Source organism: Passer domesticus, chromosome 7 (assembly GCF_036417665.1).
Source record: "Passer domesticus isolate bPasDom1 chromosome 7, bPasDom1.hap1, whole genome shotgun sequence".
Classification (NCBI taxonomy): Eukaryota; Metazoa; Chordata; class Aves; order Passeriformes; family Passeridae; genus Passer; species Passer domesticus.
The window spans coordinates 10773633-10787362 of NC_087480.1; the positions used below are offsets into that span (position 1 = coordinate 10773633).

At 40.4% G+C, this 13730-nt stretch overlaps 2 long non-coding RNA genes across 6 annotated transcripts in view; both read right to left on the bottom strand.

The window, feature by feature from the left end:
* LOC135304444 (uncharacterized) overlaps positions 1–13730 on the bottom strand; it is a 200686-nt gene that overhangs the window by 28365 nt on the left and 158591 nt on the right. The window lies entirely within an intron of this gene.
* Positions 8017–12884, bottom strand: LOC135304445 (uncharacterized). The gene is made up of 3 exons (XR_010365840.1): positions 12533–12884; positions 11661–11721; positions 8017–8608 (listed from the first exon to the last, which is right to left on the bottom strand). It is a non-coding gene; the product is annotated as an uncharacterized LOC135304445 (long non-coding RNA).

The window sequence follows — 13730 nt, forward strand, 5'->3', positions numbered from 1 at the left end:
CTGAATAAGCACAAATAAGGCAGAAATGTAGCACAGAGAGGAGGAAAGAAATTGCTCACAAAATCCAAACAAGCTTTCATTGTACTTCGTGTTCTTTCTAAAACACTGCAGAGCCTGGGTCTGCTTTTGTACCTTATTAGCACCATCTAAGGGAAGAAAATGGAAATCACCTCAGGCTGGACAGAATTTGTAAACAATGGTGAAATCTTTTCACTGTGGTGAAAATCTGTCAGAATGTTTCAATTCAAGATAGACAAAAATCATATCTTAGTTCTCAAATTACTTACAACAAATATATATAGATCAAGCTTATCAGTGAAAAAAAAATCAGAACATTAGAATGCAACTTGCAGTTTTCAAATTGAGGCTTATATTCAGATGCAGAAATAAGAAACAGTGAGGGTTTTTCCCTTCACTAATAATTCCACATTAACGTAAGAGGTGTAGGATGTGATGTCCCACAGAAGAATTAAATAATTCATTTGTGTAAGAAAAGACTACAAGATTTTTTTCAAAAATAAACTAATATGCACTTTGTGGGGAGGCAAGAAGTTGGAGCTGTTAACAGCTGTCAAAAAAAACTAAAGGCTTGGAGTCACAGTCATGGCAATTTGATGTGACAACGAGTCACCTAATAAATCAACTTGGGAAGCTGATACAGCTCAGCAATTGGCTATAGGTGCAGAAATTACCATTTTCCACCCAGTGGGGTATCACTGTCCATCTTTAGATCTCTAGCTCAACATCTGAAATAGGATTTTATTTTTTAACTGGCTGAGAGTCCTCCAGCCTCTGACTGGGACAGGCTGGAGGGCTGCTGGGTCCTGCTGAGGCCACTGCATTCATGAGCATTGGAGAGAGAAAACATACTTGGGAAAGAGTTTTTGTCTTTGGGAAATAAAGCAAAGACTGACTTCTGAAAGCTGGTGTGTTATTCTAGCTTATTTCTAGCAGGAACCTGGTCCTACCTTCTTTAATACTGTTCAGCTGATTACCTTTTGTTTTCATCACAAATATTCCTATATATTAGACTCCATTTTGCCTTTATATTGTATTTTTCTCTTGTCATTGGACTTCTGTTTGCGAGTTCTAAAGTATTTATTTTTTCAGTTTTAAATTAAAAAACTATTTTGTATTAAGCAATTAGAAATTATTATAAAGATTCTTCCCTCATAAGATAGCTTTCCCATTGAATATAGAAACAATTTATCAGCATATGAGTCATGCTGGCATCTGCTCCATTTGCAAAATAAAGGGACAGCCAAACACAGAGTGAAATAACTAGAACATAAAGAAAAATGCCTATAAATAATAGGTTCTTCAATGCAACAAATAATTACATATGGCACCAAAGAGAGAGAAATTCAGGTTAGAGAAAAAAGACACAAAACTTAGAAAGAGGACAAACAATTACTGGAGTCTTTTGCCACATTTTCTGCCGGGACCTCCATCATGTTCATTTTTAAAGCAGGATATGACATCTTACCAGAACCTCTACTCCGCTTCAATTAAGAAATAATTAATCCAAGTCTCCTCTACCGTGTTACAAAGGAGGTCAGACTAAAAGATCACAGTGATAAAAAAAAGTCAAATCACTCTGTACTGTGAATAATTTGTCAGATATCTTTCTTCTTGTTCAACCATTAACATTTGCACATGTTAACTACTCGTCCTGTAAAACATAGTAAATAGTGCTTATTGAGCAAAAAACTTACAAGAGGATGATCTATTACTTACACAGTCATTTCCTCATTTCTCAAAGACAACTTTCAGAAATTAATCTCCATTTCTAGTACTTCAAAATTTTAAATGCAAAATTTGCTTCATGTACTCACTGCAAAAATATTATTTTCAATTTAGATAATGTAACAAACATTCATTTCCTAGGGATTGTGCACAGAATACATGTAAAAAATACAGATGTGAATGCTGTCTGAATTTGTTTAAAAGTCTAAACTTTTGTCACAGATTTTACAGAAACAGGCTCAGTTCAATTTATTGGTTAATTCAGTACCTCTATAATGCAAAGGAAATGGATGCAGGAGTTTTCACAGCTAGTCAAAGACCTGAGGAGATGTCTATCTAAACAACTTATTCAATCTTGTGCTGCAAGTCAACCCATTAATTTACTTGCTTTCATTTTAGCTGTCCCTATAAACAGATGCAGATTGCAGAAAGTCAGCAAGTAGAACAAAATAAAACAAAACCTAAATGGAATAGAAAAAGGCGAAAGAAAACCAACACAAGAAAAAAGCAGCTGGTTCTACATGACAATTCAAGTCACCCTTAGAAACAATTTTCATCTGTCACAGGAAGAACAGGGCTTGCCTTTCCTTTTGCAGCAACACACGTGCAAGGTTTATAAGAGATGATCAGGAGAAGGAACATGATGAAGAAGAAAAAGATTTGGATGATTAAGGGTTCAGTTATTGTTCATCAGCCTTTGAATTTTCTGTGGCTTTAGCTCATACCTACCTACACAGAGTGGCAAACACAATGACCAAGTGGAAATGACAATGACAAAGCCATGCCCCTGCTGCTGGGGCTGCGTGGGGAGCACACGCAGAGAACACACTCTGGCACTGAGCCAGAAGTGCGGGAGATGCCATTGTCAGGATCAGAACTTGCTTTGCTTTCCCAGCACAGTGGGAACACAGGACCTGCTCTTTCTATGCATTAAACCTGTTTGATGTCCATCTCAAAGAGCAGGGCTGCTTCTGTTCCCTTTCCCTGCAGTGCCACTGGAATGAGCCCATTACTTGGGTTGAATGTTTTCTGAAGGTAAGACAGGAGTTTTTGTCACAACATTTTTTTGCTGAATAACTTTTACTGAAGTCTATTTACAACAGCAGGATTTCAGCCAAATTTGCACAGTTTGAGTTGACACACAGACCAACTATTTTTGCTCCTTTCCCCAGACAAAGGAGGGGACAGAAGTCTCCCTGTTGTCCCAGAGCTGAGGACAGCCTGTGGGCTATACCTTCACAGCACATGAATATAAAGCTAAACATGCTAGAAATGCACGTGATTGTCACCTTTTCTAGATTGTGAGCTTGGTGACCTCTGCCAGCACCAGGCTGAGGCTCAGGGCCCCCAGTGGCCTGGTAGCCATGGCAGAAAAGAAAATGTCTCTCCTAGAAAAATACTGCTGGTTCAGTTTCCTCTGCTCAAGGAAATGGAAGGAACTGTGGCATATATTGGAGCCAATAGAGTGAAACTGGAAAACACCTACAAGGAAGTTTAAATAATACAGCAGTGGAGGAAACTATAATAAAGATTTTCTCCCTTTTGTATCCATGCAGGATCTAAGATCATCACTAAAGCATGTACCTGCTCAGTATGCTGTGTGCTACACAACATATATGTTATTCTTTTATCTACAACAGGTGTGTATTTTACTTCCTTTGGGGAACAATTTTTGTTTGAACACCCACCTGCAAATTGCTAAGAACATTGCTAGTGCTTTAAAAACAACAAATTGTTGTAATAACAGTAAATTGTGTTTGTGACTACACTGAAGATTGATCAACCCAAAGTTCATGCCACAGCAAAGATTTCATTTCCACTGAAAAAAGTAGTAAGATGCTCCTCTACAATGGACTGCAATGTGCTTTTATAAACTGTTTTATATCTTTCAAAATTACGTTCGTCATTCAAGAACTGCATTGACTTCAAATCCTCAGGATGCTCCAAGAGCACATTAGCTTTATTACTTTAGATTAGCTTTTCAGATAGTACTCACAGTGCATTTGAGTTAACAACTTAGCAACCCACATATTGAAACACATCATTTCATGAATCCCCAGACTTACAGAATTGTGTTCTCCTGTACACTGACAAGGCTCCAGTGAAGTTATTGCATCTTTAACAATTTGTGCCTAAATATAAGGATTGTTGTGAATTTATGATCCCATCAAAGTCAGTGAAAATTTCCACTGGTTTCAACAGAGGCAAGTTTTTGCCACTAAATTTTAGAACCCCTCACTTTTTCTCTGTAATATCTTATTTTTGCATAACCAGAGGATCAGCTTCATCCAGCTAATTTCACACATCCAACTGATGCTCAGTAAGCTCTATATATGCATTTAAGGGAATGAAAGAGGTTGCCTTAGGACAATTCAGGAACAGCAGCATCCCAGCCATACTTAGGAAATCTTTTTCCCTCTCTCTGTAAATAGAGTGAGTCTGCTGCTGAGTGAGCTGAGGAGACTTGAGAGAGTGGAGGAAGGTGAACATTAGAAAGAGTGTATAAAGACAAAAATCCTGATGGGATGCTGACTCAAAATAAGTGGTCCAGCCTCTGCTAGCAAAGCTGAAGGCAGAAATGCACAGAAATGGAAAGTTTAGAGATGAAGGTTAGGCATGAAGGACTTCCTTTAACCATCCTGCCAGCCCCTTGCACAGCAGTGCTGGTACAGGTTCCTGGGGCTGGGCTGCAGGAGAGACATCCTTGCATTTCCCAGGAGAAAGAGCAACATTCAGCAACATTCATTTACCCAAGAGCACAATATTCCCTCATTCCATTACTTAACTGCACTTACTATTAGAAAACTTTTCTGAGGTACAATCTAGGTATCTCTGACTGCAGGCATCCATATAAACTCAGTCTATTATGTCTTTTCACAGTCCAGTGAGCATAAAGGAGTATTTTTCCCTTTGAAGAATCTTTCTATATATTCAAAGATGTTGAAAACCCTCAGTTTCCTTTTCCTTAAAGTAGACTACATTAGTTCTTCCAGTATTTACCATCTTGTAAGCAAGAAAACAACCTCAGCAAAGAAAACCTCTCGTCATTCTCCCTGGTTGAGGTCTATTACTCGCCTTGGAAAACTGTGACAATGATGCCTGGAGAGGCTGACCTGGAACAGAGACTAGTCAGAGCTAAGAGAATAAACTAGGTATTTATTAAAAGTAGCATAGAAATGGAATGAACAAATTCTGTGTCTTAAACACCATTCTTGGATTGTCCCAGAGTTACCTTTGGCAAGGTAAGGTAATGTTAACTTGTGTTTGGTTTATGATGGAAAACCTGCAGGCCCAACTAATAATGAGTAACTAATTATTCCTTATTTAAATACTGCACTTTGGGATTTTAGTCATCCAAAGTGTATATTTGCATGAATATTTGCATAAGTGTAAGACCTGACCTTATTGAGTGACAGAGTTCCCAAAATTATCAAGAATTCTGATTATTTTCTGCAAAGCTGCTGCGGTCTCTTCTGGATCTCACAACCTACAAAATCTATAAAATAAACTCAATTTAGGCAGCCAATGATGAAAATATAGAAGTGAACAAGACTAACAACCAGAGCTGACTTTATTTACGTCTCTGACATGACTTGGTTATTGACATCCATGACTTATTTCAGTGCAGTTTTCAACCAGCTGAGGACAGACACTAGAACAATTTTGTCTGGAAAACACTCCCTTTCTGTTTCAGGAATGGTGTGCTGAGGTGTGCTGCTTACCTCCCATGTCCATCTGACAACTGAGGGCATTCATTTATCATGACAAACAACCTTGTACTTATTTAAGTTTGCCTCTCTCCTCCTGCACTCTCTTTATGCAAATTTAGCTTGGCTGAATATCAGATTCTCTTGTCCTGAGGTCATCTTTATATTATTTCTTTCAAAAAGATTTCACACTTATAGCACAAAATACAGTGATTCTGACCCACTAGCAGGCAGCAGCATTTTCACACGATCCTTTAATAGGACTTGCAAAAGCAGCCCAGCCTGACTTGGTTTCAGGGGATCTACTGCCTCTCAGATTAAGATACAAGTAATTGCCCATCCACTTCTATCAAAACCTCCAGCACAGCCACTTGTAATCTCCATCACAGAAATCCCAAGGCATCTGACAGGAACAGCTGGGTTTTGCCTGGGTGTAGAAAGCAAAGCACAGCCCCCAGGGTGTTCCCGCTGAGCTGACACACTGCAGATCACAAAGGAAAGGGCTCAGGACGAAGATGAGGGCTTACATTTCTGCAGTTTTTTGGAGTCTTTCCCGGCAACATCCACTGGTGCTCTCCAGAAATATTACACAAACTTGGAGGGAAAATCACCTCTGTGTCAGGAGGTTTTATAGAAAAATCTGTGGAAAGGGAAGGAGAAATCACTCACCTCACCCCATTCCTCCCTCCACATGGCAAAAACTTAGAAGAGGAAGGAGCCTAAAAAGAGCAGCACAGAGCAGGGAGTGGGTTTTTCACTCTCTAAAGAAGTCCTTCTCTCTCTGTACTGTCAGTTCCAGCAGCAGAACCTTTCTGCACCATCTCAGCTTTTCCTGATTCATTGAATTAGGGTGCAGTCATTGTCTCAGGCATTCTTCACTTTTTCCCATATTTACTGACAGAGAAGGACAAGGAGCTTCCAAACAGCACATCCTGCCTTATTCTCCAAAACACTTCAGTGTCATATTTGCCCTTTGAGGCCACACCTTTTGAATTCTCCCGTGATGGTCTGAACCTCAAAATGTCCTGATCAGACTTTGATGAAGATGAAAACTGCAATCTCAAACCACACTATTTCCTTTAAAAATATAATTTCTTTAATATTCAGTCTTTCCTGATGAACTTTTGCCACTGAGGAATCTTTGTGCTTAGCAGTAGTACCCCCCACTACAGTGTTGGCAGCCTTGGTGGTAGCAGTAGTTTACCTCTATTTCTTTCTCTGCATTTCTGTTTCATAAGTCCTCTTTCCTGTTTGTGGGTCACATCCTAATTGTCCAGACTTCAAATCGTATTCTTGCCTTGCATCTTTAATTCTCAGTAGACACAAGTCATTGTTGCTGCATAGATTTTAGTAGTTTTATTTCCTGCAGTTTCCTTCATCCAAGATAAGAACAGAGAGAGTGTTTTATTGGTCCAGAATGGAATCCTGGGTTCCTAAAATCTGTAGTCAAAAACCAGCCAAAAGTACATCTTAAAATATGCTGAAAAAACTTCATTGAAGAATCAAGACAGGTTCTTCCAAAGCACTTTTCCCTGAAAACACATGTTTGACCCAGGGCAGTGTGTCCTTTCCCTGAACTCTCACTGTGCCTTACACCCACTCCTCGAGAGCTGCTTCTCTCTCTCCCACACGAGGCTCTCTGCCCTGGCTGGTGAGGAAGGAGGCAGCCCCTACTCAGCCCAGCCTGTTTCAGCAGGTGGCTTCTTTACTACAGCCATCTGTGCTCTGTGCTGCAGCCAGCCAGCCCTTTTCTTCACTGATGTACTTGTATGACTCTGGTTTCGGGCTGACATCCTCAGAAATCAGCTGTAACTGTGCACATGGAGCACAGGCACAGCTTCCAGGTGCTCCTGGTGGGCACTCATGCACCAGCCTGGCAAGAGATTGCTCCACAGCCTTCACACAAGATCCCTGCATCCTCCTCACCTGCTGAATGGGAGCTTATTTCAGTTAAGCATGCAGAGAGCCTGAGGCCATACTTGTATACAGCAGAGGGGAAACAGGAGCTGGAAGCTGCACACATAAAATAGTGGGCCCTTTATAACAGTATTGGATTACATACTATAACAAGCAGGGGAGGAAAAGGCACTGAGACAGAAGAAGAGACTAGCAGAGCATATTAAAGGAAGAGAAAATCCATTCTTCATAGGCAGCTTGAGTGAACTAATCAGCATTTTCCTCTTAATTTGTATTAATTTTGCAAAAATCTACTTTTTCCCATCTGATACAAATTGGTAAAGAATAAGCAGCTTGGGTTCTACTACATGGACTGATAAATAGTTGCTTTGCTCTTCAGCAGTCTGCACTTTGAAAATGATTGAAGTCTCCCAGCCTTGAAAGGTGTGTGTGCATTTCTGAGACTGCCACACAGTGATTAGTGTCTCATCTGCAGAGGTGTTACAGGCTGGTCAGAGCAGGACAAGTGGATCTGCCCCAGACCCCTGCCTGCACCTGAGCTCGTGCCTTGCTATCCTGAGCTACTCAAGAGTGCTGATACAGCCTTTCCCAAACTGGAAGGGACCCAAGAGCTTCCTAAGGGTCAGAAGGAGAGCTAGAGAAAGGTTTGAGGCAGTTGTTCCTTCAGAAACCCATGTGAGGTCCAGCAGGGACAGAGGCAGCTGCTGAGTATACCTACAAGGTGGACACTGATCAAATTTTGCCAAAATCTCCATGTTCCTTTTCTTCAAGGAAGAAAAGTTCTCACTCTACAGATAGGTACCCCTGAAGCTCTTTTTTAGGATAATTTTAGTCTTGCTAAAGTCTGGCTGGTCTGATTCATCTTCTCACAAATGTATTGATGTGATGCTGTCCCAGTCATGTAGAGCCAAAATAAGTCAGTTTGTGCACTTGCTCCAGGTTTGTAATGAGGTCAGGCTCGCCCAGCTGGCTCAGTGCTGGCAAACCCCAGTATAAAACACATCCTGTCCCTTCCCCAGAGGGTCTCTTCCTAGCTCCAGGCCCTGGGAATTTAAAACACTCTCAGCTGTGCTGCACGGCAGGATCTGCAGTGGTTGGGCATAAGCAGGTCATGATCTGTCTTGTTCTCATGATCTGTCAAATGAAAGTGGCTGAATTCTTGAGGAATTTCAGATTTCGCTTCTGTGTCTTCTCATTTGTTTTTTCCAGGTCTTTGTGATTCCCAGAATGTCCAATTGCTAGGCAAATATTCAACAGCAAAATGTTTTTATAAAGCTTTTCTACCTAATTCTTCCATAACCTTACAGTAAAGACAAAGGTAATAAAATAAGCTTCTTTTTTCTCCCTCCCACTGAGTTGGTAGGTTTCTTTCCTCATTAACACCATATAATATATCCTTGATTTGCAGCCTCACTAAACTTGGAGGATTGTTTTCTGTAATACAATTATAAAGTTTATTTTAAAGATGAAACACAGGCATTTAACCTGTCAAAAACAAAGTTCAAGCTGGCAGCTTTCTGTATTTCTGCCATGAAAGATAACAGACCTGGTCCTGCAGGGCTTTTTATACTCAAGGAAATCTCTCAAGTTTGCATGGGAATTTTGAGTAAGCAAGGATCCATGGTGCAATATGCCTTCAAAGCCCTGCTATCCTATCCAAGGGCACAATAAATTGCTCTCACATTGGGAGTCTAACGAAGATAAAGGGAAAGGAATCCTCCCCTCAGTCTGGCACCCCAGTGCTGTTAATGAGTTGTAAGGATTGCAGAAGCCAAAACACCTATATACCCTCTAAAGGAGATTGTTTCAGTGGGAGCAAAGCTGAAAATGAATTAAACACTGTCAAAACCCCCATTTTTTATGTACACAGCTGAATATTAACTTAGGTCAGCTAGTTGCAACCTATTGCAGCTCACTCTCTCCAGAGGGGAAATCTCAATGACAATACTCTGCTGATGACCATGAGGGATTAGAGGGCACATCCAGCACATGGTAGACTTAATTCCAATCAGATCTTGCAAAATTCTTCTTTTCTAGAGTTTTTCACCTCTAAATACACTTTGAACACACTTTGGTGTCACCAATCAAGGCAGAACTTCTAATGCAGATGTCCTTTTTAGAGTGCAAGCTATGCCAGCTACACTGTTATTTATCTTCATTCTAAAAGTGAACACAACCCATGTTTATCCAGCTAAGGGAGTCCTATTTCCTTTCCTGAACATATCTCCCATTCCCACACACCCTGCAGGCACCACCTTTTGTTGGTATGCTCCAGGGTAAACCATCATTTATTTAAAAGTAGGGAATAATCTACAGAAACAATCCAAAACTGGTGAACTTAAAACTGGACCTTAAATTTCTAGTGCTGATAATCTCAGTTGTGAACTGATTCAGCACTGAAATTTTGCTGTCCATTTTCAGTTCTCCAAGTCAGTTTTTGTCATCAGATGACACAGTCAACAAACATCCTGTTTGTTATGGAGTCAATCATTGCAATTACCATGTATCCCCCTTCTGTTCTGTCTCTATATGTTATCTTACAGGGTGACATTTTACTATTGACAACAGGCCATGGAATGAAACAGAAACTAAGAGAAGAAAGCATCAATATAAATAATCTGTAGGGCAAATGGAGACAGAGAAAGAAAGAAGTTACAAAAACTAAAAATTATGCTAAAAGCCTGTTTTGTAAAGAGAGCACACAAATATTACACTATAATACACCTGAAGATAACCAAAGTTAAAATCTTCCCCCCTGTTGTGTTGCTGAGGAGACAAAGGCCCTTGAGCTTCAGAGTTCATGTAAGCTTAGTCACAGACACCAACCCAAGTATTAATTTTAAAATAATGAGACAAGAAAGAAAGAGGAAGCACAGGAGAAACACCAGAAAGAAAGGCAATATTTGGCACATATACTAAGTGGAAGTCAAAGTTATAGTCATGGCAAATCTGCCATCAGGTTGCTGTGGAAACACAATAAAAGGGCTGTCCAGCTAGAGAACTTACATATATCTAATATGAGAAACAGGGCAGGTAGCAATGATGAAGCATTGGTTTTGTTCCACATTAAATTTGACAATGGATAACATTCAGAATGAGAGAACAGCTCAATTAAACCAGGAGCAAAGGGAATCACTCCAGAAATGTCAAGACATGTGTCAATCTGTAGGTCATGAACGGATACTAACAAAGAAATACTCCAACTTCTACATGGACTGGATGCATTTCTACTCACAAATGAGCTGTGCTGTCCACATTGCTGATGCCAAGACCTATGTTAAAGCTCCTGTTACTGTTACCATCAACTAATGATCTATATTTTACAATAGTCTATTGAAAATTTTATGGATTAAAGAATCTCCTGCTGCTTTGACGATGCTTGACAGACTTGTTCCTGCTGTCTCCTGAATCTTACCCAGCCTATTCTCACCCACCAAGTGTTTCTGCATCTTTCTGTTCACTCCCAGTCTCTTGTCTCTAATCTGTTGTTCCCTTCTCTCCCTGTGCCTTCTCTCCTCACCTTCCCCTCTGTCTCCACAATACCAGTCATCACCCATCCCCACTCTTTTTTCAGCCTCCCTTCTGCAACACCTTCTTACAACAGATACAGCAAGTCTAATTTTGTTTTCAGAAAATAATTGGAATAATGAGTAAAGCCCTCTAATCCTTTGCGGATCTAGCTAAACTAGAAAAGCATCCCAAGATTTCCAACTTCTCTTCTTAAAAGTCTTGAAAACAAGACATTACCACTAGAGAGAGAAATTAGCAAGAAATCTAGTGTCCTTCACTGTTTTTTTGTTTTTCCAACATCTTTGGATTACACAGTCTGGTTACATTTCAAGCAAATGACACAGTCTTGTTAATGCAAGTAGTGTATGGTCAGTGCAAAACATGTAAAAGTGAATTAGTATTTAAAATATAGCAGCAGTTATACACATTTAGAGAATTGGTTCTTGCAATCATGAATGACATATGGCAGCCATGTGCTTTACTCCAGCAAGAACACTCAAGCAAAAGCTGTTGTATGATACCACTAGGAGAGGCCTCTAATGATTATTAAAGCACTGAGGAGACCCAGAGCTTAAAGCAGAGGTGATCCAGCAGAGTCCTGCTGCCTCTGAAACTACAGCAACACCTATCAACCCTCTCCTGATTTCCAGTTTCCAAATCCACACAAAACTCAGTCCAAAAAATATCCCTGGACCAAGGGAGTATAACAAGCACATTTCCATCTGTGTGGATGCAGTGGCAAAAGACCAGGATTTAAAAGAAAAAGAAAATTAGTCTTACCTTGCAAACTTTCCCTTTGCATTACCTGCACAGAAGGCTTGTCTTGGTATCTGGATGAGAACTGTATACACACAGCAGCACCAGTACAGCAACACAGAAAATTAAAAAGTCTGTGCCACCAGTTCTTATAACATTAGGGACAAAATAGGCTTGATATGCACATGTAGGCACCTTCAGGACAAAATTCTTTGCAGACAAAAGGAATTACTTTTCCATTAAGAATATGTACTCAAAGATAAGAGTAGGCAATACAAATTAAAGTATCTGCCATACCATCATGAGAGCAGCCTTGACTTTGCAAACACCTCTTTCCATTTTGGTTGGCTGGGAAAGAGGAACCTAAGCTGACCCAGCTCCCTTGGCAGGAACACCTCATACATTTTGAGACAGTGCAGGTGATCAGGGAATGAAGCAAAAGCAATGTCCTGCCATCCTCATTACACTGAAGCCCAAATGAATCCAGACAACCAGACCTCGTTTGCTTTGGTCCCTGAGAACCCACACTCCCACATACAAAAAATTGTACCATTTCCCAAACACATCCCAAAATTTATCCTCATTCTAATCTGAATAATCAGAAAAATATCACCTTGGTGCACCACAAAGGCAGCCAAGAAGAAACCAAAGTTTTGGAGGTTTTTTTTTCCAATTGAAGCCTCCATAAGAAAAAGAAAACAGGGTTTAAGAACAATCTTTGAGTTTTCCCCTCCTTCCAAATATTGTTTTCCACTTTTAAATCACTGTGTGCCATCTGGATGAGCACCTTATCACTAGCCAACAGGGGGAATTCAGTGTTTGTATTTATATTTGCATTTATATGGCATTCTCACACACTGTATCTCAAAGCACTGACAGAGCAATGAATCACAGACCTGGTGAGTGGTGACGCATCTCGGCAGCAGCATCGCACAAACGGCACAGCTGGAAATGCTCTGGGTGCTAATTAATCTTGGCTGCTGGTAATTCAGAGAGAGGAGAGCCTGGCCTGACAGATTTGGCTCTGCATTACAGTTTGGAGGAGAGCTCAGAGAGGCAGCATTTTAAAAAAAATTGCTTTGGGAATGCCTGACATAGCATTTCATGGAGGGGATGGGACCAGCACAGCGCTCTCAAAAGACAGCATGTGTTGTAGCTGCTTGACTAAAATACTGTGGGCTTCAAATAATTTCTTCTCTTACTTGAAAACATAAACAGACTACACCTGAGATATCTGGGAACCTAGAAGATCAGTTCATTTATTATAAGTGAATTCAGAAAAATCACTGAGAATATTCAGGAGGAAAAAAACCCAAACAAACAAATAAAATCACCAAAAAAAAAACCCCTCCAACACCAGAAACACTAGCTTTCAAAGGATGTCAGGAAAAAAAAAAAAGAAAAAAAAGCAAATTTCAGTCTGCTCAAAGTCTGGCTCAGGCTATTTGCAAAACCTGGATACAGTTTGAAAAACCATCCCTTTTTAATTTGCAATTCAAAGCTACAGCCAGTGCAGATTTGAGACTGCTGTTAGGAGCAGTAAGACCTGTCCTGCTATAAGGATCAACCCAGTAATTCTGCAGCTGATAATGCAGCCCCTTCAGATGTGCACATCTGCCTGCTTCCCACAGAGACTGAGACACTTCCAGCCACCCTGAGCTGCCAGCAGGAAGGAATTGCTGTATTGATGGGAAAGTCAGGATTCCTGCAGGACAGCCCCTTTTATGTGATGGAAAGGAATGGGAATGTCTCCAAACAGCCTCTCTCTGTACCTCATGCAAAAGATTGCCACATCAGAGCCCCAAATAATTCATGTTTCTCATTTCTCATCAGCCCTCTCATTCGATCCCCCTCCCACCAGCAAACTCAGTAGTAGTGCTGATGCTGCAGACTGCTCTGATTAATTGCTCTCATTACAAGCTCATTTTTTAAATTTGCCTTCATTTTAATGCAGAACTTTTCTCTGGAACCTGACTTGTAATAAGCAAAAAGCAGTAATAAGTATGAAAACAGGTCCCAGTGGCTGGCAAGGAGCGACGGCTTCACCAAAGGGAGAAAAATGAGAAGGCAGCCCCTGAGAAGAGTGGAGCTAAT